Source organism: Macrotis lagotis, chromosome 1 (genome assembly GCF_037893015.1).
Source record: "Macrotis lagotis isolate mMagLag1 chromosome 1, bilby.v1.9.chrom.fasta, whole genome shotgun sequence".
Lineage (NCBI taxonomy): Eukaryota > Metazoa > Chordata > Mammalia > Peramelemorphia > Peramelidae > Macrotis > Macrotis lagotis.
Genome location: NC_133658.1, coordinates 717,773,533 through 717,796,556, shown reverse-complemented (window position 1 = coordinate 717,796,556; position 23,024 = coordinate 717,773,533). Strand labels below are relative to the sequence as shown.

Genomic DNA, 23,024 nt, shown 5'->3' with positions numbered 1-23,024 from the left:
TCCATAAATTCATAAAACCAGTCTGGTCCTTAAAATTTCTAAGTATTGAACCATTTCTCAATGGATAAATAATCCAAAAATATGAACAAGTAGTTTTCAAAAGAAGAAATGAAAACTATCTATAGTTATTTGAAAAAATGCTCCAAATTATTATTGATTAGAAAAATGTAAATTAAAATAATTCTGAGACATGACCTCACACCCTTCAGGTTGGTTAACAGATCAGAAAAGGAAAGCGACAAATGCTAGAGAGGATGAAGAAAAATGGGGAGCTTAGGTTGGTAGAGTTGTGAACTGGTCCTCCTATTCTGAAGAGCAATTTAGAACCATGTCCAAGAAGGTATAAAACTGTGCATACCATTATCCCAGCAATATTGCTACTGGATCTGTATTCCCAAAATATCAAAGAAAAGAAACTATATGTGTAAAAAATATTTATGGCAGCTATTTTTGTGGCAGCAAAAAATTGGAAATTGAAAGGATGCCAAACAATTAGGGAATGACCGAGCAAGTTGCAGAATGTGATTGTGATGAAATAATTTTGTGCTATAAGAAATGACAAAGGTGATGGCTTCAAGGGGAAAAAAACAGGTAAGATCTATATTAATTGATGCTGTGTGAAGAGAATAGAACCAGGAAATTATTGTACATAATAATATCAATATTGTAATGATGATCAACTGTGAAAGATTTAGATACTCTGATCGATACAATGATCCAAAACAATTTCAAAGGACTCATGAGGAAAAGTGCTGTTCACTATTCTTTCATGGCTTATATTATTCACTCACATTAATCTAGGTGAGGGGTTATTAACCTAGGGTCCATGAATTTTCTGTGAATAGCAGAACTTTGAGGGCAAATTGAAGTATAACTTTTTTCACTTTTTCCTTGCTTCTTTATGACATGGCTAACATGGAAATATATTTGTGTGATTTCACATATATATAATTCATATTATACTTTTTCCTAATGGGGGACAGACTGGCAGGAGGGAGAGAATTAAGAATTCAATATGTTTTGTTTAAAAAGAGTTAAAATAAATAAATAAATAATAAAATTTAAAGAGAAAATAATACTAATAGTCTGTATGATAGTACTTAATAACAGTTCAAAAACAGTTCCAAAATAATAAATAATTCCAAAATGGAGGGAATAGATAGAGGTAATGTATAGTTTCAGGAGTAATCTTAGGACATAAGAATGTTTGGCTCAAAGCTAAGACTTCCCAACTTCACATGGCATAATTAGAGCAACATAGTTCAACAATAGCAAACATGAAAAAATGAATATGAGCATTCAGTTCTCTTGACTTCTAATATTGAGATAAAGAAGAGAATAATTGAAATTTATGTAATTTTTATAGTTTCATTTAACTATAATACAGTAAATATTTATTGTGTTAACTTCTATATGCCAGTCATTATGCTAAATACTAATGAGAAAAATGAGAAAAACAAAGACAGTGCTAGCCTATAAGGAACTTACAATCTAATGAGGGAATATGATACATAAAAGGAAATTGAAAAAAAGGAAATAAGTACTTCATTCCAAGGAATAATGATGGTGGAGTCAAAACTTAGCAGTGCAATTGGTAAGAAATTAAAAGTTGCCTTAGTTTCCAGGTCCCCTTGGTAGTGAGGCTTTGGGAGGAGTTTTTTTTTGCTTCACTCTCTAACCTTCCAATGGGGGGAAGGACCAAGTAAGGGTGCTGAAGAGGCATTGAGTACTAAAGTTAAAGTAATCTCTATAATGAAGAGTTTCCTGGTGAAGAGGTTATTGGGAAGGGGGAAATAGGATGGAGGTGGAAGTTGTAGTGGGGGGGAATGATGATGGAGGGAGTTGAAAGAAAGCAATGCAGCTACTGGGAAATGACTATTACTATTCTTATTTTCATATATTGATATGTTTTTCCCTATAATATTCCACCTCCTGTCTTGATTCCTTCATATATCTCCCAGAAATACTTTCCCTCCCTACCTCTGCCCTCTTGGCATCCCTAGCTCCCATTGAGGCTCAGTTCAAGGGTATATTTCCTTTTCAGGGAGATCCTTTCCTAAATTATATGGCATAGGGCATATGTTTGTTGAACAAAATGGAGAAAACCCAGGTTCAAAGATGTTATGTAAGCTTTTCCTATGATGCACTTCTCTAGCACCTTGCCCCCTTGTATTCATTTACACCTTTGTACCTAAGGAGTGGCTAAGGCAGTAAAATCTCATCATGCTGTTAAGAGTTCTTACTCCCTACATAAAGCACTTCAAGTTAAGGTTAGGATTCTCCCTCGATTTCATGGCTTATATTATTCACTCTGGTTTTTAGCTATAACATCTTCCTTAAAACTCCTATATTGAGACTAATATATGATGGAAAACTTGTGGTTAGGACTGTAGAGATAAGAGTTGCTTCAGATCCTGCCTTACCTAGGCAGGATCAAGCATGACAATCCCTATATAATCTACCAAATCATGATTGCTGATTCCCAAATCACCCATCTCCTCTTCATCTGCTGCCAGAATATAATGCTCTAATTGGGGAAGCCAAAGCTCATGTTAAAATACACTCTTGACATTATTTACATATTAGTTTGCCTCATAAGCAAGGATGAGCTGGTAAATGATTAACAACAGATTCTTCCTCTCCCTCTCCCCCCAAAAGTATAGATATAGATAGACAGATAAATAGACATAGATATTTGCAACTTTTAAATTTAAGCTGCATTACTAACAATCTCAATCACTTTATTAAGCAAATAAAGCAATTAAGCAAACTTTATTTAGCCAATCAACAAAACAATAAATCAAGCCCTGATATATCGTGACTTCTTATGTATAAATCTCACATAAAAATTTTAATAATCAGCTAGAAAGCTGGTTTGAGCTGGTTCCTGCACATATATCACTCCCACTCAACTTTTTTTCTGAGACTCCTACTATATTACAAAGTTCCTGCATTCATTCTTCCTAGCATAACTCTCTCCTCTTCAGCTCAACAGAATCTATTCCCCCCCCCCTCAAAGTTTCTTAATCTAGGTGGGATGGAAACAGAGGTGCCATCTCTGATGTGAATTATCTTGACTTCAATGGTGAAACTGAAAACCCCAGGGAGCTCTAGAGTCTCATGTGTATCTAATAATATGAAGGTGACTCTGTCCACAGGTAAAACAAAGTCTAGGTCAATATCAATCTTTCTTTTTTTTTTGGAAGAGGGAATTACAGAATTGAAAGGAAAGGAAAGGTCAAAATGCCAAACCTAGTTGAAACTGGAACCTTACCTTTCTATTACATTGTAAGCTCCTTGGAGGCAGAGAAATAATGTTTTATTAAAAATTTGTATCCTGAGGACCTAGTACAGTGTCTTATACATTGAAAGTGTTCAATAAAAGCATTTTGAATTGAAATGAGTATTTGGCCACCAGAAAGCCAAAGGGAACAGAGCCTTAGCTTCTGAACTGCTTCTGGGTGAAAGGATAAAACATTCAGAAGACAATCTCCATGAAAAATTAATCACTTTCACCCATTCTTTACACAGTGCTTTCTTACAACCAAGTGACCAGACTTGGACTTGTGTAAGGTAGGCAATGTTTTGTTGCTCTGTCTAACAAATGAAACAAAATAAATAGCTTTTGTGAATCTCTTATTTTCTTCAAAAAAAAATAACATGTCTTAGAAGCACAAAAGAAAATTAAGCAGGAAAGAAAGGTATGAAGAGTTTGCATGGGGGTGGAGAAGGAGGGGTTAGAATTTCACAGAGAGAATAAGCTGTCATTTAGAATTGACAGTTTTTAAAATGTTAAAATCAACAGAGTGTTTTGATATGTTCTTTGAAGTCTGAGTATTGTAAGGTAATGGTTGGAAGAATGAAACATTATGAGTGAAAAAATAGGGCCTATAAGGAATAAACACATGGGGCTAGTAACTCCAAAGCTGTTTTTGGTACTTGTGGGCATTGAATGACAGAAGGACTGAGACTCTAGATAGAAGCATATGATAGGAGTCCTTGTTCATATACTTAGCTAAAGGAAAGGAAACAAGAGGCAGAGGTAGCTGAAATCCTTCCAAAAACTGCTCTTTTCCCCACTGTATACAGAGAGACCCCCCCACCCCCCAATTTAAAATCAGGAGCCCTGGGTCAATCTTGGATGTGGTTCTTGCTAGCTGTGTGACTTTGGCAAAGTCATTTTACCTCTGAGTCTACGTAAAGATTACATAGGTTCATTAAATCAGAGGAATCAGCAAGAGGAGAATCCACCTCCTGATGGAGAGGTAATAAAATTCAGGGCAGATTGAGTACAAGGGCAATTAGGAAAATTTGTTTTGTTTGTATTAGGTGTTTAGTTTTTTCTTTCCAAGGTAGAAAGAAAAGTTGGTTTTCATTGAAAAGATGTTTAATTTTTAAAACGATTTTAAAAAGAAATGAAATTGAGGTATACTCAGTTTGAAGAGGGAAAATTTGAGGACCCTGAGATCATTGAGAGTTTTCAGCTAATACATAGCACCAGAAATTATAATTATCAAAGAAATGAATAGCATGCAAGTTTCAAATTATTTTGAAAAAAAGATAGACAAGTCAAAATTCCACAAAGTCCTTTCTGAGTATGATTGCATGAATCCAACAGGCAGATCAATTATGCTATAACATAAGATCATTTCCAAAAATCTCTTCTCTGCTATAATGAATGAATATATGAATGAGAATATTCTTCCACACAATTTGACAGAAAATGTAAAAACATTTTAGGACCAGCATACAACAGTAAATGTGGTACATAATGCCATGGCACAGAGCCCAAGAATGAAAAGAAGAACTAGGAAAGAATTCCAATCCTTGAGGACAAACTTTGAAGACCATATGGCAGACATGACTGGAAAGAGTTATTGAAGATTAAAGGGTTTGTAAGATTGCATTAATAGCCATTGATACACTTACTAGAAAACTTGAATAACATATTGTCCAGGTAGAGTTAACAAAGAAGAAACTTGCAAAAAGGAATCCAGAAAATAAGTGTATCAGAAATCCTAGATTCCCTTGGTGAGGGATTTAAAGCAAAATTTTAAAGGTGAAAGCAATAGGAGTCAAAACACTACCATGAACAAATTAAAAAAAAAACTCAACCCAAACTACAGGAGCTTGAAAAATAAAAAAAAAAAGACAGACCCCCCCCCCAAAAAAAAACAGGAGGTAGAAAATTTCTAGTTATCTGTATCAGAAAATAAGAATCCCTACAGGGCACATATTGATGTGATTATAAAATGTAATGTTATCTATGTTTTATTATATTTTTATTTATTTTTGTTAAATATTTCTCAATTGCTTTTTAATCTGGTTCAGGCAGCACTTGAAGTATTGTAGGCTGTATGCTAGCAGTGAACCTATTTTTGACATTTTTTAATCTATTTGGCAACACAACCTCTAACACACACACACACACACACACACACACACACACACACACCCCGAAAAAAACCCCCACAAATTGGATCGAATGAGAAACAGGATACCATTAATATAATGAAATACAAAACAGTTACATTAAGGAAGGTGACTGGCCTCCCTAGAAAGTTAGAAAGTGATAGGCTAGCTAAAAATCATAATTATAAATGCAAAGACTTGGTGGCACAAGAATGACTAGCAAATAACTTTATCAGCTTTCTCTAATATCATATATCTATTATGAAAAGATGAGAACACCAGTTACCTGCTCATATATCTGTACTTTATATAAAGCATTTAATAGCATGAAAGCAATTTATAAACACATGAAACTAACGTATTATCTACCAAGCAAAAAGGGTGGGCCTAAAAAGTAACTTGATCATTATTCAATTAGTCATTCAAAGATACCATAACTTTTGTAGACTTCTTTTACTATTTCAATTTACTATTTATTATTTCAAAAGCAAAAACTATTTCAAAGTTTTTGCATCACAGTTTGTCCTTGTTTTGTAAATATATGAAAAAAGGAAAAAGGTATAATGAGAATGCTACAATAAAAACCACATTCAAATGGTTCTTTTAAAACATACTATGTGCTCAAAAATAATTTATATAAAATGTAGCAATTTTCAGAGAAGCCAAAGTTCAATTTGATACAGCTTAACCTTAAATTCAATATTATTCTTCAATAAATAGAACTAATATGAGTTCCAAATAAATGAGACAGACCAAAGTATCTTTTAACTTCTTGATGTGTACATGACTCTGTCAAAAGACAAATTAAAGATCTCCTTGTTCATGTGTATTCATTTTCCAATTATATCAAAATGTCATTGGATTTAATAAGTATAAAATACTTAACATACAACAAAGATATATATTGGGGGACTTCAAGCTTGAATCCAAAGGATTCAAGGAATCAGGCCAAGGAATAACAGTAAAACCACATAAACCACAGTCTCCTTCAGATAAGACACATCGTACATAAAGATATCATGTTGAAAGTTGTGGAAAGGTATTGTTCTTACTGACATTCTGAAGTCAAAGATGAATGAGAATATAAGTAAATCAACTAATTCCTGTGTAAAAATCAATTATAATGGATAATTTTGGAAACTTGGGAAAATACTCTAACAAAAATTTATGTAATATGTGCAAAACATGGAGACTAGCTCTTGAGTCTCTTACAGAAAGATTAACACCTTTGTGGCAAAAAAGTTTGAAGATAGTCTTAGAGCACATGGCAAACAGGTAGTAAAATTAAAGAAATACTTTTGGAATAGTTCTCCACAGAACAACAATAAAAATTCAGTGCCGGGGGCGGCTAGTTGGCGTAGTGGATAAAGCACCGGCCCTGAAGTCAGTAGTACCTGAGTTCAAGTCTGGTCTCAGACATTTAATAATTACCTAGCTGTGTGGCCTTGGGCAAGCCACTTAACCCCGTTTGCCTTGCAAAATCCTAAAAAAAAAATCAGTGCCATGTGGTATGTACCATTGGATTTGACAAAATCTACATAAAGAAGCCTACTTCTGCTTAAACCCATAAACTTTAAAGATCTAAGCACAGAATCAGAAGACACATCAACAAGAACTCAGTCAACAACATACCAATATGGAAGTGTTGAACAAAAATATCTGAGTAATACAGATTCATGTCTGGAAATGGAAGAGTTTATGATGGTAATTCAGGATCAGGTAATTGCCACTTGAAGCATCATCATCACCATCATCATCATCATCATCATCATTATTATTATACTACAGAAGTATTATTTTTAAGGTGTCAAGGGATTAATGAACATCATGAAAAGAAACAGTGGAGATGTATAACATTTCATTTCAGACTGTAAAGATTTTGTAGCTACCAAATACTTAGAAAGATATGAACTAATGACCACAATTATGCTTTAAAAAGCTCATTATCCTTCATGGACTTTCATGATAAATTCCAATCCTGCCAATGCATACCTCAAAATAGCCTAAAGAATTTACCAATAAACAGTACTGAAACTGGACTTTTTAAAAACAAAACATTCATTTTATACAATTTTTAGTTCCAAATTCCTTCCAGCCTCTCCATCATCATTGTGATACTCATTATTCATGAGAAGTCATACAAAACATCTTTCCATACCAGCCATGTTACAACAAAAAAGCAAGAAAAAGAAAAAAGAAAAAATGTGTTTCAATCTGCACCGAGTTCATCGATTCTCTCTAGAAGTGGTTAGTATTTTTTTTATCATAATTCATCATAAGATCATAAAATGTTATGGATTACTGTACTAATAAGAGTAGCTAAGTCTTTCAAAGTTGGTCATCATTACAATATTGCTATTACTATATACAATGTTCTCCCAGTTCTGTTCACTTTGAATCAATTCATTTATGTCTTCCCAGGATTTTCTGAAACAACCACCTTTTTTATTTCTTATAGTATAACAGTATTCCATCACAATCAAATGCAACTTGTTCAGTCATTCTCCAACTAATGAGTAACCTCTTAATTTCCAATTTTTTACCTATAACATAAAAAAGAACTAAATTTTTTTAAATTCAAATGGGTCTTTTTCCTTTTTATTTTGATCTCTTTGGGATATTGACCTAATAGCAATACTGCTGGGCATAGTGAAACTGGATTATTTGAACAAATCAAACTATTGACCACAAATGTCAAGGCATAATGTGTTGCCAAACTTTATACATATTTAGAACAACAACAACAGAAAAATTTGCAAAGTAGTGATTAGACAAAGAGATCAAAATCATGTTAGGAACAGGGAAAAGTACCCCATCATCCTGTCTGCTACTGAAGTGGTACCAAGGATGCTTTTAGTGAAGTTAAAGTGGATGAGCTCACATCCTAATACTTTGATCAAACTACCAAAAAAAATTATTTTATCCACCTGTACAAAAGTTCATAGAAAAACCAAATATAAGAAAATAACAGGATAGCTAAGTGTTCTAGAATCATTTCTATCCAAACCCTATTGAAAAAAAGGAATTAAATGATAATAATAAAAGGAACTTAGTTTAACATTTCAAAATTCACAAAACAGTTTATAAACGTTATCTCACTGAGCCTCACTTCAATCCCAAGAGTTAGATCCAATAGTATTATCTTATGTACTTTGCATATGAGGAAGCTGATGCTCAGATAATGTGGATTGCCTATTGTTGTAAAGCTAGTAAGTGTCAGAAGAAGGCTTTGAACCCAGAGCTTCCTAAATGTAGGTACAGTATTCTCTTTACTAGCTGACTCTGCCTTTCTTCTAAATGATACTAGTTCACATTTGTATGCTACTTTAAAATTTACAAAGTGTCCTTTTTACAATTAGTCCAAGAGATAGGAAATGCACTGGTTTTATTTTACTGATGAGGAAATCAAGCAATCTACCTGTACGAAAGCAATGTCTTTGAACTGAAAATTAAGCATTCTACTGCAACACAGCCTCCCTAAATTCTTAATTATGTTGATACAACCTATAGGATCTCTTTTCAACAAATCAACTTGTATCATAGTATGGAACACTATTTTGTTGACATTTTCCATTTCTTGGGCATCCTGTGTCCTAGACAATAAACTCTGTCAAAAGGTCTGCTATTGGACAACTTTGGAAAGGAAACGTCTAACTTTCATTAAAAGAATACAAAATCAAGAAGCATGACATAAGTTAACTAAGAGTGATGCAGGGAAGAGAAGAACCCATAGAAGAGATTATTTGCCCCCTGGTCTGATTGCCCTACTCCCCAGGATATTTTATATAATTCCTAAAACAGTAAACATGAATTTCCCCTTTCTACCTGTTTGCCCATACTTTGAGGCTATTCTTTTGTTTTTCTATTTTGGGGAGAATCACATTACTCTGTTCAGAAACTCCAATGATTCTCCAATATTCACAAAAGAAAATATAAACTCCCTAAAACAGTCTTCAAAAACTTCCACTGTCTTTCCAGACTTGTTTCACATAATTATACTCAATAAGGAGAAAAGTGGTAGCAAAAGGAGAACAGAATTTGAAGACAGAGGGTCTGGTTTGGAATTCAAGCTAAATTGTTTATTATATGTGTGACCTTGGGCAATTCACTTTTCCATTAGGGTTCTTGACATAGGTAGTAACATACACTTTGCTCATCCTATAATTGTTCAAGAATTTTGCCTTTAAATTGTCTCTAAAAATAGGTTGATTTGCTAACCTGGGAATACTGTCTGTAACAGTTGCTCTCTCCTCTTACTAATTATTATTAGTCAGAAAAGTCAAAAATACATAGTACATCTGTTATGAGAAGCCAAGTGAAACATTAGCTATTCCATAGCAAGATCAGCAATCAGGGAGGTATGGTGTTTTCGTTCAAAGATTCAGAGATAATTTAGGAATGTGATACTACTGTAGGATTAAAATTATTAATGGCAAGTTAGGACAAAACTTCTATTTTTAAAATTGTTTTGTATAAGCTATAGTATTCCCTAACTTCATAAAGACTGGAACTTGCTTTTCCTGCTCTGAAGAGCTTTCTATGTTCCTATTTTGAATTCAGGTTGCCATGGTAATCAGCAGAGTTCTGGATGGAGTTAGGATTCATTGTAATTGTTTTCCCCCTCCTCCCTTTTTCTTTGCAAACAGCTGAACATTATCTCATTGTATTAACTAGAGATATGGAAGGCACAGTTTGGATTTCAATTCTTTGATAACGTTCACAATTGGTGGCTAAAGCATCATAAAAAATTTAGGTTCATGACACTATGATTCCTTAAAACTAAGTGCTTTTTGCTCTCAAGTGGGAGTGATTGTTAACATTTCCATGACTCACAGTTGTTCCAATTAAAGGAAATTCAAGACACATTATGCATTGCACTACGTGGATTCAAAAGAGAGCCATTTAAACAGGATAGAGTAGGATCATAGGATTGAGAGCTAAAAGGGACCTTCGTGATCATCTAATCCACAGAATCAAAATGATTGGTCCAAAGTCACTTAAGTAGTAAGTACCAGGACCAGGATAATAATAATGATCACAACTGTGCAGTACTTAGAGGTTTATTTTATATCCACTACCTCTTTTGATAGTTATGATAATCCCATTAGGTATATAGGTAGATTAGGTACTAGAGGCATCATTGCTTCCCATTTTTCAGATGAGGAAACTGAGGTTTTAGTTAGGTGTAGAAGGCAGGATATGAACACAGGTTTCTATTGGTTCCAAGTTCGAATAACTTTTAATAACACTGGGATGCTTTGTGTAATGTATGGTATCAATGTTTGAGAAGCGTACAATTGCAAACAGATGACAATTCAATTTCAGAATAAAAATATAATAATATCTCATCTCTCTGGAATTCAGTTAACTAAGGACTCATTTATCCAAAACATAATGAAAAGAACAATCACACAGCCAAAAATAGGCTAAAAGATAGAAAAATTATAAAAAGCAGACACAAGGGGCAGCTAGGTGGTGCAGTGGATAAAGCACCGGCCCTGCAAAAAGGAGTACCTGAGTTCAAATCCGGCCTCAGACACTTAATAATTACCTAGCTGTGTGGACTTGAGCAAGCTACTTAACCCCATTTGCCTTACAAAATCCTAAAAAAAAAAAAAAAAAAAAAAAAAAAAGCAGACACAAGAAAAAAGTGCAGAGTAGTCTCTAAGACCATTCAATGTAAGGGAAATCAGTCATTGACACTAGTAAAATTAGAGTATTACTGAATTATAATACACGATAAGAAAAAAAATTGGATGGAGACAGCTAGAACAGCTGAACATTAATTCACAGCTGTGGCACAGTGAATAGAGCACCAGCCCTGGAGTCAGGAGGACCTGAGTTCAAATGTGACATCACACACTCACCTAGCTGTGTTCTGACCAAGTCACTTAACCCCACTGCCTTGCCAAAAACAAACAAACAAAAAAAAACAGACTAGGTAGACTAGTTAAGCCCAGAGATCCAGCTTTCAGTTCTGGCTCTCCACTAATTAGCTATCTAACTTTGGAAAATCCCTAAATCTTGCTAGACTTAAATTTTGTCATCTATTAAATGAAGTTGAATTAGATAGTTTCTGACTTCTTCAAAATTCAGAATTCTGTTGGATTTTTTTAAAATTATGACCCTACTTGGATCAATCCCCTTTCAATTTTCATTGCAAGATATCTAACTGGAAAATGGAAATATGTTTAACATGACTGTACATGCAAAACCTATATAAGATTGCTTGCTATCTAGGGGAAAGAAGAGGGGAGGGAGAAAATTTTACAAAAACTAATGTTGAAAACTATCTCTACATGTAATTGGAAAAAATTTAAATAAACTAATAAACAATATCTAGTTGAGTAAATATAAACATAAATACTATAAATAACACTGATCCATTTATTAAACTCTATGAGGCCACCTTGTGTGGTACTCCTAAATTATATTTTGGAATAATCTGGGTTATTTTCTGGGCAAATAGAAGACTTATTCGAAAAAAAAGAAAGATGATCTCTTTGCCAACCTTTTAAATAGTATATTTTTCTACCTTTTCCCCAATTTAGCCACATCCACTTACTCATTCTTTTATTTCACAAGCATTTATAATCACCTACTGAATACAGAACACCAAGAAATTATTCCTTCAACAAACATTTATTAAACATTTGTTATAGTCAGGATACTTCATTAGGCACTAAAGGAGATACCAAATTTAGGTAAGACAGTGTTCCTGTTCTCGTGGAGTTTGCAGTTTGGTATATTCTCACCTTCTTTAGCCATGAAAAATTAATTGCAAATGTAAATATTGATAGAATGAAAACCCTTTGAGGATACCAACCATTTAGTTTTTGCCTTTGTAACCAACAGCTGGCACAATGTCTGGCATATCAAAGGTGCTTAATAAATTCTTAGTGATTGACTGTTTGCCTACACAACTTCACTTGAATCACTATGAAGTGGAAGAAGTAAACTTGAAAAACTTAGATATCTATGATTATCATTGAGCCTGCCAAAGGAATTTTGGTGCTAGAAAAGAGGAGTCCACTTGGGAAAAACATGCCCTTTATACAGTAACACAGAACAGAACTGTCAAAACAAGACTCCATTAGCATAGAAAGGCCTCATCTCAAAAACAAGAAGCACAGCATGGCAGACTGTCAAAAACTAAGCCAGAAGAAAGAATAAATGTGCAGGCATAGTCTAAAGAAAAGTAAATAATAATAGCAAGTAATTTTATGTAGAACTTTAAGAAAGTATTGGCAAACATCAATTCATTTGAATATCACAGTTCCACATAGGTAGTTAGGCATCAGAGTCCATTGATTGCTGGACTTGAAGTCAGGAAGTCCTGAGTTCAAACTCAACTTCAGATATATATATACTAGCTGTGAAACCTTGGTCAAGTCAAATGACTTGATCTCTGTTGGCCTGTTTCCTCAACAATAAAATGAAGATGATGATAGAACCTACTCCATAGGGTTGTTATGAAGGTCAAATGAAACAATATTTTTAAGAGTGTTTAACTCTAGAACTTAAAAAACACTAAAAATAACTGTCTCTCACACACTGGGGAAAAAAAGGTGCGGTTGAAGAGGGGTGAGAACTACCAAAAAGCATCATAAATGAGATTAAACATATGAGTCAGAGACAGTTTCTCAAGTGCTTAGTCAGAGTAGGTACTTAATAAAGGTCTATTTCCTTCCTTCCGATGAAGTAGGTCTTAGAGATAAGGAAAATGTAGCTCAGAACAGTTAAGTGACTTGACTAGACAATAGTTCCATGCCCAGCAAGCGATAGAGGTAGAATTAGAACCAAGTTCCTTTAATTCTAAGTTTAACATTTTTTCCACTTTATAATCTAGCTTCCTGTCACCTTTCTTGAGTCCTACTTATTCAGTCTTTTTATCCTGCCCCAGCTATCTCACACAATGTCCAGTATTATGTAGCAGTCTGAGAGAGAGAGAGAGAGAGAGAGAGAGAGAGAGAGAGAGAGAGAGAGAGAGAGTTAGTTAGTTTATGGTCAACTTAGTTCCATTCTATTCTATTGTGTTAGAAATAGATCATTTTATTGGACTGCCTCTCTAAATAGTAGAAACTATATACCTGAAAAGAATTCTGACCAGCTCCCTACCCTATTCTTCCACCACCTCAAACCATCTGTCTGACCTAGGCACTTAAATTCATTTTCACAGAGTCAGTTATTATTGAGGGATGTTTATAGGTCTGTGGAAAACTCTTGTAAAATATTCCTCAGGTGGAATCCTATAGCTGCCAGTGTTCAATAAAATAGTGGAGCTGGAAAGGAGTAATCTTTTCCTGAGTTTAAAAAAAAAAGGATGAAGTTCAAATTGGGATTCGAGTAAGGTTGTAGGCTTGGTCATGGGTCTTTTTTCCCATGGGCAATAATTTTTTTCCTCCTCTTTATTCATGCCTGTGACTTACACATAGCAAGAACTTAATAAATGTTCATTGAGTTGGTTGTTCACAGAGAGCTCTTACATTCAGATTTATCATCTTACCAATTCTGAGAAGAGTAGGATTTGTGAAACTTGTGTTTTCTCTATAGTAGACAGTGTGACAGGTGAGCAGGCTTCATTTGGTCAGAATACGAGAGGAATTAACTAAGGATTGATCCCAAACTATCTTATTACTGTAACAGCACCAGAAGAGGAGAACAAAGAAAGTAGTAGCCACTGTCAACATTGAGCATTAACTTGCCTCCTATTCTTAGACTGCTAGTTCGTGGTAGATCCATTATCTTTGCTGTTCCTAAGCTAATGCCTATAAAAAGATTACACAAGTGATTTTTTTTGATAGACAATAAAATCACATAAGATTTCTTTATTGAAAGAGTAGTGTAGGTCCAAGAGTCTGTTTACCAAAACAGTTTTATTCTCCCTTGAGTTGCATATTCTTTCGAAGTCTCATACTTTGAAATATGCTGAAAGTTGCTAGAGACCTTAGGCACAAAAAAATAATGGTAAATGCTGTGCTACAAATCCAGTGAAAGAAATGTCCTCAGCATCTTTTTCAATATTACCCTGTGCTCTCTGATATATCTGTGTTAGAGATCACAAGATCCTTGACAACCTGAATTCTTGTCTGATAGCAAAGTTGTGTATTGCACATGAAGAAGAAATAAGTAGTAATGATAAGATATAGGAGACAATATTGCAAAAAAAGAACCATTTCAACATTTATTTTAGAACCCAAAGCACTGAAATTAATTGTCTGCTACATAGTGGTGGGGGTGGGGGTGGGGAGAGAGGGAGAAGTACTAAAAAGTACCACAAAGGAGATGAAAGAGAAAATGAACCATAATTAAGTGATTTTCAAGGTGATAGTACCAACAACTCAATAAAATATCTCATATTTCTTATACAATAGAATAGAAAGAAACCAAGTTGGCCATAAAATGGGCTACCTGAAGATGTGAAATGTAAATAAGGTGGCTACAAAATACTGAGAGCTAGGACAGAATAAATAAGTGGAATGAGCAAGGCTCAAGGAAGGTTACAGGAGGTTAAATTATAAAAACTGAGTCAAGATTTAGGATAAAAACTAAAATGAGAGACAGACAGACACATATACAGAGAGAGAGAGAGAGAGAGAGAGAGAGAGAGAGAGAGAGAGAGAGAGAGAGAGAGACCAGAAGGGTCTAAGCAGAAGTCAGAACACTGGACAACGTCCAGGATATTCCCCCATCCCATCCCCACCTCCAGGCTCCTGTGATATCTCCTGAGTGAAACTTAAAGGACTTCAGGTTTGTTATCATCAAAGCTACCCCTTTTGAGAAAGAGTATCACTCTAAGACTATTCACTATTCATGATGGATAGTAGGGTCAGATTTTCTGATTTCGACTGGAGGCAGCTCTTCTCAAAATTTTCGGTCTCAGGAGTCTTTTAAGCTCTTAAAAATTAATAAGAACACCCCCATTCCCTTCGCCACCCAGCAAGAGTTTTTGTTCATGTAGATATCTATTGATATCAACCATATGAACAATTAAATTATCTTAGTATTATCATGACTTTATGGATCCCCTGAAAGAGTCATGGGAATCCCTAATCACACTTTAATAATGGCTGTCTAGAGAACTGGGCTACCTCAGGGTTGTCCAAAATATAGTTCATGTGTCATATGTAGTCCACAATGCAATATAAAACCCACTTGTGGGTTTTAATTTTCATGAGTGAAAAAATTAAAAAATAATTTGCATGGAATGCATATTATTAGTTTTTTTAATTCTATCACTAATAACTAATCTCATTGACATTAATTTCTTTGGTGCTATTATGGACAGAAGATATTACAAAGAATTTTCAAATATCTGTGGGATGCCTTCTGTTTGTATGATGCAGACTAGTCAGTATGCACCTACTTTTTATATCGTGTTGTTACCTTGTTGTTTTGTATTTGCTTTCGCACTTCATACCTTCGTCTGTCGTATTGTTGACAGGTGTTCTCCTACTTTCTAAGAAGTAATTACTATTATTTTAGTGTACTGTATTTTTTATTCTGGGTGCAGCCTCAAATAATTATTTTATTTTAATACAACCCTAAGATAACCTAAGGTTAGTCAGCTCTGGGGTTATCTGATGCTAACAGTGTTCTTTCTTGTCCTCCCCAGTAGCCTCATCCTTTGGATTCTTTACTTTTTCCAAACATATGGACTGATTCTGAGTAGAAACCAGAAACTTAGCTTCATCTCCCCTCCAAGGATCTAGCCAGCAGGCAGAGAAAAGATGCCAGTGACAGAATGTTTATAAAAGGTGGGAAGCATATAGACTTAGGATTCCCAAGAATTCTCAAATTCATAGCCTATCTACTAAGAATTGAAGTTGTGTGCGCGCGCACACACACACACACACACACACACACACACACACAAGAATACAGTATTCTAAAATTTTATGTATCTTAGATTTGAATCTTTTGATTTACAAGAACATGGGGAGGAGGTTTTGGAGATGAACACTTGATCTCATTTCATTTGAAAGATAGAAATATCCTACATTCTCTTCCCTCTTCTTTCTCTTTTCTTCTTTCTCTTATATTCTATAAGCTGTAATGTAATGATTCTTAGTCTTTTTTTTCACATCATGGACCCTTTGGCAGTCTGTTAAAGTATCTGGATTCCCTGAGAATAAAAAATAAAATTGTTAAGGAAACCAAAGATTTGCAAAAATAAAAATGTGATTTTCAGCATTCAAGATCATGGACATTAGAGGTCTATAGACCTCCAGAAATGTCTCCATGGATAATTGGAGCTATGAGAACAAAAGGTTCATGCTGTAGTGCATTCCACTCTTAATTTTATTTGAAAAGGCTGACTTTGTACAGGCATGATTAGGGTATCCTTTTCCTTCCACAGTGGCCCAAATAATTATAGTGCATCTAGTGTAATCTGGCTTGGAGTTTTTAATTGTTTTGGCTATTTAAGACTGTTGCTAGTAATTTAAGATACATCATTGCTGAAGAAGAATTTGGGATTTGGGAGGAGGAGAGGGCTATTTCTGGAGTTATTCCAGAAGACTGAGTATCAGAAGATTTGATTCTAAATAGGCAAGGTTTTGCTGTATACAAACTATATAGAACCCAATTTAGTCTATGTTGATATTTCAATTTTGTTAAATTTTGGGAATAACATTTTTAAATTATAATTTTTAGTAGTCTATATTAGAAGTTTCTATTAATAGCCACTTTTGCACATCTACAATAGAAAGATGATTGATGTTAATAGGATGAAAATCTTATTTGTATATCATTTTAGAATATATGTAGCCTGCATTGCATATTAATATCTTTAATGATAATACTGTGCTCACGTCTTTACTATCCTGATACTGTCCTGAAAAACCATTAAGTTTTTAGAAGATCTTCAGACAATGAGAGAGGAAAAAGTTTGGTGACCGAGAAGTCCTTCAGCACCAGACAAAAGGATCAAATGAGAATAACATTAAATTTAATACAATAAATATTTATTAACCACTTATTTGGGATAAAAAATATCAGTATTATGGCTACAAGGACAAAAGCAAGAGTTCCTGCTCTTAAGGAGTTTACATTGTACTACTGGTAGGGGAGAGTTAGCAAACATCTGTTATCATGTAAGATACTGCCACTTTCATGTATTTGGTGAAAGGGACAGGAAAAAAAGACATGGTAGGGGGGGAAGCAGCTTGAGACAATTCTGCACACTTGGAACAGATGTTCAATGTCTTAGATAAATGTACTGAGGGGTGGCTAGGTGGCACAGTGGATAGAGTTCTAGCCCTGGAGTCAGGAGTACCTGGGTTCAAATATGGCCTCAGACACTTAACAATTACCTAGCTGTGTGGCCTTGGGCAAGCCACTTAGCCCCATTTGTCTTGCAAAAAAAAAACAACTAAAAAAAAAGATAAATGTACTGAGTGTGCAGGTTTGATAGCAGCTCAAAGGCACAAATACTGCCAGCAGGTAGGGAGTTAGAGATGAGTCAGATTCATGAGGAGGCCTGGCCTTGAGGAATGAGAAGAGCCGTAAGAAAAGAAGACGTGAGGAGATAAGGCTCAGCCACAGCCTGAAGAAAGAAGCTGGTGGAAGAAAGAAAAAAACAAGGAAGAATCAAAAGATGAGAGTAACAGCTTTGGGCAGAGTCAGCAGAAACAGCTGACAAGTCAAGACTCACTGGAAGAGGACTCTAGCTACTGGAAGCCAACTGAACAAAAGTGAAGCACTTCTGTGAAGAGTTTTCTGTGCTCACTGCCCTTGAGCACCATCTAAAATCTAAGAGAAAAGAAATCTCCCAGGGTCATGCTTATGATGTCCTTTATATCCCTTTATCACTTGAAAGGAAAAAACAGAGAGGGAAAGGCATGAACTGTACCAATTGGGAAATAGGCATTGCTTAAGAGCTGATCAGAAACAAATAGAATCCTCTGCTATTTAAATAGTGGACTAGGATAAGGTTGCACTGTCCCACTGTAACCTATAACTTGCCTGAGAGTATCTCATGGACTTGCTTGTACTGCCCATTACTATTATCTATAGCTTGAGAAGATAAAGCCTTAAATAATATACAGAAAACATTGAATTAGTTTGACAAATTCTAGACCTAAAGGAACTATGACTTTAGTGGAAGACTCCGCCCTCTATAGTCAAAATCATTAAACAAATAAATAAAATAGCATGTTTCATTAATCTAAGAGAAGTGGTTTTGTACAACTGGGGAGTAGAGAGAGTCACACCAGGTCTGGGTTGCATGCTGTGAAGTACAGAGAAAAGCCCTATTTTACAGCATCACACACACTTCCAAAAGTAAGCTCCCCGAGCCGTCTCATTTGGATTGTTCTCCAGCAGAGCTCCCTCATCCAGCTCCCTAGGATTCATCATTGACTCTTCTCCCATTATAAGAAAGACAAGTAATTTTAAATGGGAGAGGGCATACTAGTAGCTGGGTAATCACAGAAAATTCCATAGAGGAGACAACACTGAACCTAAGCTCTGAAGAAAGAGGTGAATTCTAAAGGGTAGAGGAATAGAGAGGAAAGTGGGGAGACTTCCTCACCTGGAAGTCAGTTCAAGTAACTTGTGTGGATGCAGGAGATAGAATGTTAAGTTCAGAGAACTACTGGAAGTTCTGTTTGGCTGGAATAGATGGTCTATAAAATAAGGATTGAAAGGTAGTTTAGAGTCAGAATACAAAGGCCAAAGGGAGTAGTTTGCCTTTTACTCAACAGGCAATATGGAACCAGTGAAAGAGAAGCAGCATGGCACTGCTCAAGCAGGGGCATGGAAAGAATTGGTTTTGTCATCAGAGGACTAAGGTTCACGATCTGCCTATCCCTTTGTACCTGTGTGACAAATGACTTGACCTGTTGAGGTCTCAGTGCTTTTGTCTTTAAAACTAGAGAGATGAACCAGATGCTCTTTAACAGAAGTTTAAGCTCTAAAACTATGCTCCTAAGGTTTCTGAGAGTTAGTTACATAATTGGATCAATAGACCTAAAATTCTTTGAAGATCTTAAAGTTCTATATAAGTCATTATTGTCAAATAACTAAAAAAAATATTACATGGGACAAACATTAGTCCATATGTAAAAATGCAAGCACCCTCAGGAACTTACCTACAATTTCCTTTATTGCTCACCCTACCTCGAGAAGCAGAAAACCCTAAAACCTTAGAGAAGGGGAAAACCCTAAAACCTCCCAGAGCTGGTTAATGTGGCCAATAGTTCCCTCATCAGAGGCAAGAATGCTAGAAGAAATGACAGGAGAAACAAAAAATAAAGCTAAGTTAAAAAAAAAGCAGAAGGTAGAAAGCAGTTGCGATGGTAGTAGCAGCTATAATGTTGCTTAAAGAAATGCTTATAAACTTTAACAGCAAAGAAAATACCCCTATTTCCCCATGTATAAGACACCCTTTATTGAAAAAATTGGAGTTTAAAAATTGGGAGCATCTTAGACAATGGTTATAGATTCTTTTTACTTGCATTTCCTACTTTTTCAAATTTTTTGTCTTTGTGCTCATTGTTTCACATTTGTTACTGGTATATCAGGTTATGTTTTGCCACATTCTGCCCAGAAATGGCTCAGAAAAGATTGTTGTCCAGTGCTGAATTCAAGTTCAAAGTGATCCAGTTTGCAAAAAGTGAATGGAAATGTGCTGCTGAACGTCAGTTTGGTCCTCCAACAACTGAGAAAACAATCCTAGATTGACTACAGGAAGAAGAAACTCTCCTGAAAACGCCTGGGTAGAAGTCCATGAGAGGCAAGTCAGCCAAGTGGCCTAAGTTAGAGAGAGAATGGAAGAGATGGATTGAAGAGCAAAAGGCCTGTATCCACAAAGATGGTTCAGCATAAGGTCAGAAGAATTGCTGATGAAAAAGTGACTGATTTCAAAGGCCATGATTGGTGCTTCAGGTTCATGAAACAGAATGGACTAAGCATACATCCATGCACCACACTTGCCTAAAAGATTCCTGAAAGCTATAAGCAGAAGGTCCTTGAATTTCATCATTTGTCATTTGATGTCAGAAGTAAGACACATCAGTTTGAGTTGGGACAGATTGCAAATATAGAAGAAGTCCCCCTTCAATTTGATGTCTCAAGTAACAGAACTAAGAAGGGGGGAGGGTGAAAACTGTAATTGAAGATAAGTGGCCATGAAAAGAGCCCTAGCTTGTTGGGCCGATGGAACCAAGCTGCCTTCTCTGCTGATTTTCAAACACAAAACAATGCCAAAAGAAGACATTCCTCAAGGAGTGATTGTCCACGTTCATGACAAGGGTTGGATGTATCAGGATGGGATGAAGATCTGGTACCAGAAAGTTTGGAGCAGGAGACCAGGTAAAAACAAAATTTGTCATCAAAACTGGAGACTTGACATCCCAGCTCCAACTATCTGATGTAACCCTTCAAAGCTGTAATGAGAGATAAAAGGAATCATGAGATGAAGTCTTCTGAGAACAATTTGACATTAGCAGAAAGATTGAAGAAACCAACTATAGGAGAAGTTTTTACCTGGGTGAAAAGATCCTGGGATAATATCAAGATTGAGAGCATTGTCAAGTCATTTAAAAAGTGTGGCATTTCAAATGTCATAGATGGAACTGAGGGTGAGGCAATATATGAAGACAGTGATTCATCATCAAACATAGATGAGGACAAGCTAATGGATGGGAGTTTTGACAGTGATGAGGGGTTATATGAATTTTATGATGAATAAAACTTGAGTTCAATAACTTTATGTAACACATTTTTTTTTCAAATTCTGGGCCCCCAAATTAAGGTAATCTCATACATGGGAGCATCTTATACATGGAAAAATATGGTAATTGTTTTGAAAACACAGCATCTCAGACTGAAGGGTCAAGCAGCCAACTACACCTTCCTATGTGATATACTGAAAAGAGTACTGGTCTTAAAATCAAGAGACCTGGGATTCCAGTTCTAACATTTATGAGCAACATGACTATGGCTTAATCTTTCTCAGTTTCAGTAGCTCATCTGTAGAATGGGAATGGAAGGAGAGACTAATGCACTGCCTATACCTCACAGGAATGTTATGGCCAAAGTACTTTGTGAAGCTTACAAAATTAGATGAATACGACAACTTTTGAAAGCACAACATAATCAAAGGGCAAACTCTTAGTTTGTGTGCATGAGTGTAGGTGTGGTAGTGTGTGTGTGTGTGTGTGTGTGTGTGTGTGTGTGTGTGTTTGAGAAATAAAGAAGGAACAAGAGTAAAAGGAAGAAAAAGAAAGAAAAGAGGGGGGAGAAAAAGAGGGAGGGAGAAAATTAGAGGGAGAGGGAGAAAGAGGTGAGAGAGAGGAAAAGGAGAGGGGGAAGAAGAGAAAGGAGGGAGGCCGAGGGAGGGAGAGGAAGAGAGAGAAAGGAGGAGAGAAGAAAGAAGAAAAAGGGAGATAGAGAAGAGATCAAAAGAGAAGACAAGGAGACAAAGGGACAAAGAGGAAGAGAGAGAAAAAAGAAAAAGGAGGAGGAGGAGCAGACTAGCCTTTTGCAATTCAAAAGCTCTGTAAGATTTAAGAAATTTCTATTTGGGGATCAGGGCTGTGGTGAAGGCAATCAAAGAGCCAAATGAACATCAGTGAGTCAATAAATATGGTCCAGGATCAAATGGTGATGGGGAAAGGTAGAAGATGGTATTCACTTAAAATGCAATAAGCTAAATATTATATTATTGGGACAGTTCAATAGCACAGTGGATAGAGTGCCAACCTGGAATCAGACAATTCATCTTCCTGATTTCCAATCTGGTCTCAGACACTAGCTGTGATCTTGGACAAGTCACTTAACCCTGTTTGCTTCAGTTTCCTCATCTTAAAATGAACAGAAGGAAATGGCAAACTACTCCAGTATCTTTGCCAGGAAAACCCCAAATAGGGTCATGAAGAGTCAGACATGACTAAAATGACTGAACAACATATTATAGTACAAAATGAGAATCTATATAATGTATAAATACAAACACTTAAAAGAATCTATAATTGCATTTGTACCATAGCTATCCTACAGTGCAGATTCTAAACTTATGCTAAGTGAAAGGGAAGAGGAAGAATTCTAAGAAAACTGTTTCAATATTCAAAGAGAAAATGGACTTGTAAGCAGGACCTAAAGGCAGGTACAGGAACACATTAATGAATTAGCAAAATCTATTTCATCTATTTTATATGATATCAAGGATCCAAAAAGAGCTATGTTCATTTTTTAAAGACCATGCATCATCTAAAATTTCTTAAAAAATGTGAATTAAATGAAGCTTAGAAAGTCAGTCAATAAACAGGTACTGTGCTAAGTTCTAAGGACACAAAGAATAGCAAAAGGCAATTCCTGACCTCAAGGAGCTCACAATGTACTGAGGTGAAGACAACACAAAAAAGAAAATGAAAAGCAGAGAAAGAAGGGAGGGTATGACATCTTGGGGGGGGGTGATGATGAAGTCCTGCAGCTGAGTAGGAAATGATGACATGGTCTACCTGGGAACTTTCCTTAAACAGAGGGTCTGGGAGGGGCTCTCTGCCATCCACTCTATACCCTATCCAGTTAGAAGAAAGAATGGGGCCCAGGATCAAGAAATACTGAGAAGGCATATGAACTCAAAGTTGGTTTCATCTTCTAGAATG

The 23,024-nt window shown here is 35.6% G+C and overlaps 1 protein-coding gene and 1 pseudogene across 1 annotated transcript in view; one reads left to right on the top strand and one right to left on the bottom strand.

The window, feature by feature from the left end:
• The window catches only part of CACNB4 (calcium voltage-gated channel auxiliary subunit beta 4), a 390,197-nt gene that overhangs the window by 249,502 nt on the left and 117,671 nt on the right, over positions 1–23,024 (bottom strand). The gene's annotated exons all lie outside the window — the stretch shown is intronic.
• LOC141510207 (proline-rich protein 3-like) overlaps positions 20,544–23,024 on the top strand; it is a 40,697-nt pseudogene continuing 38,216 nt past the window's right edge.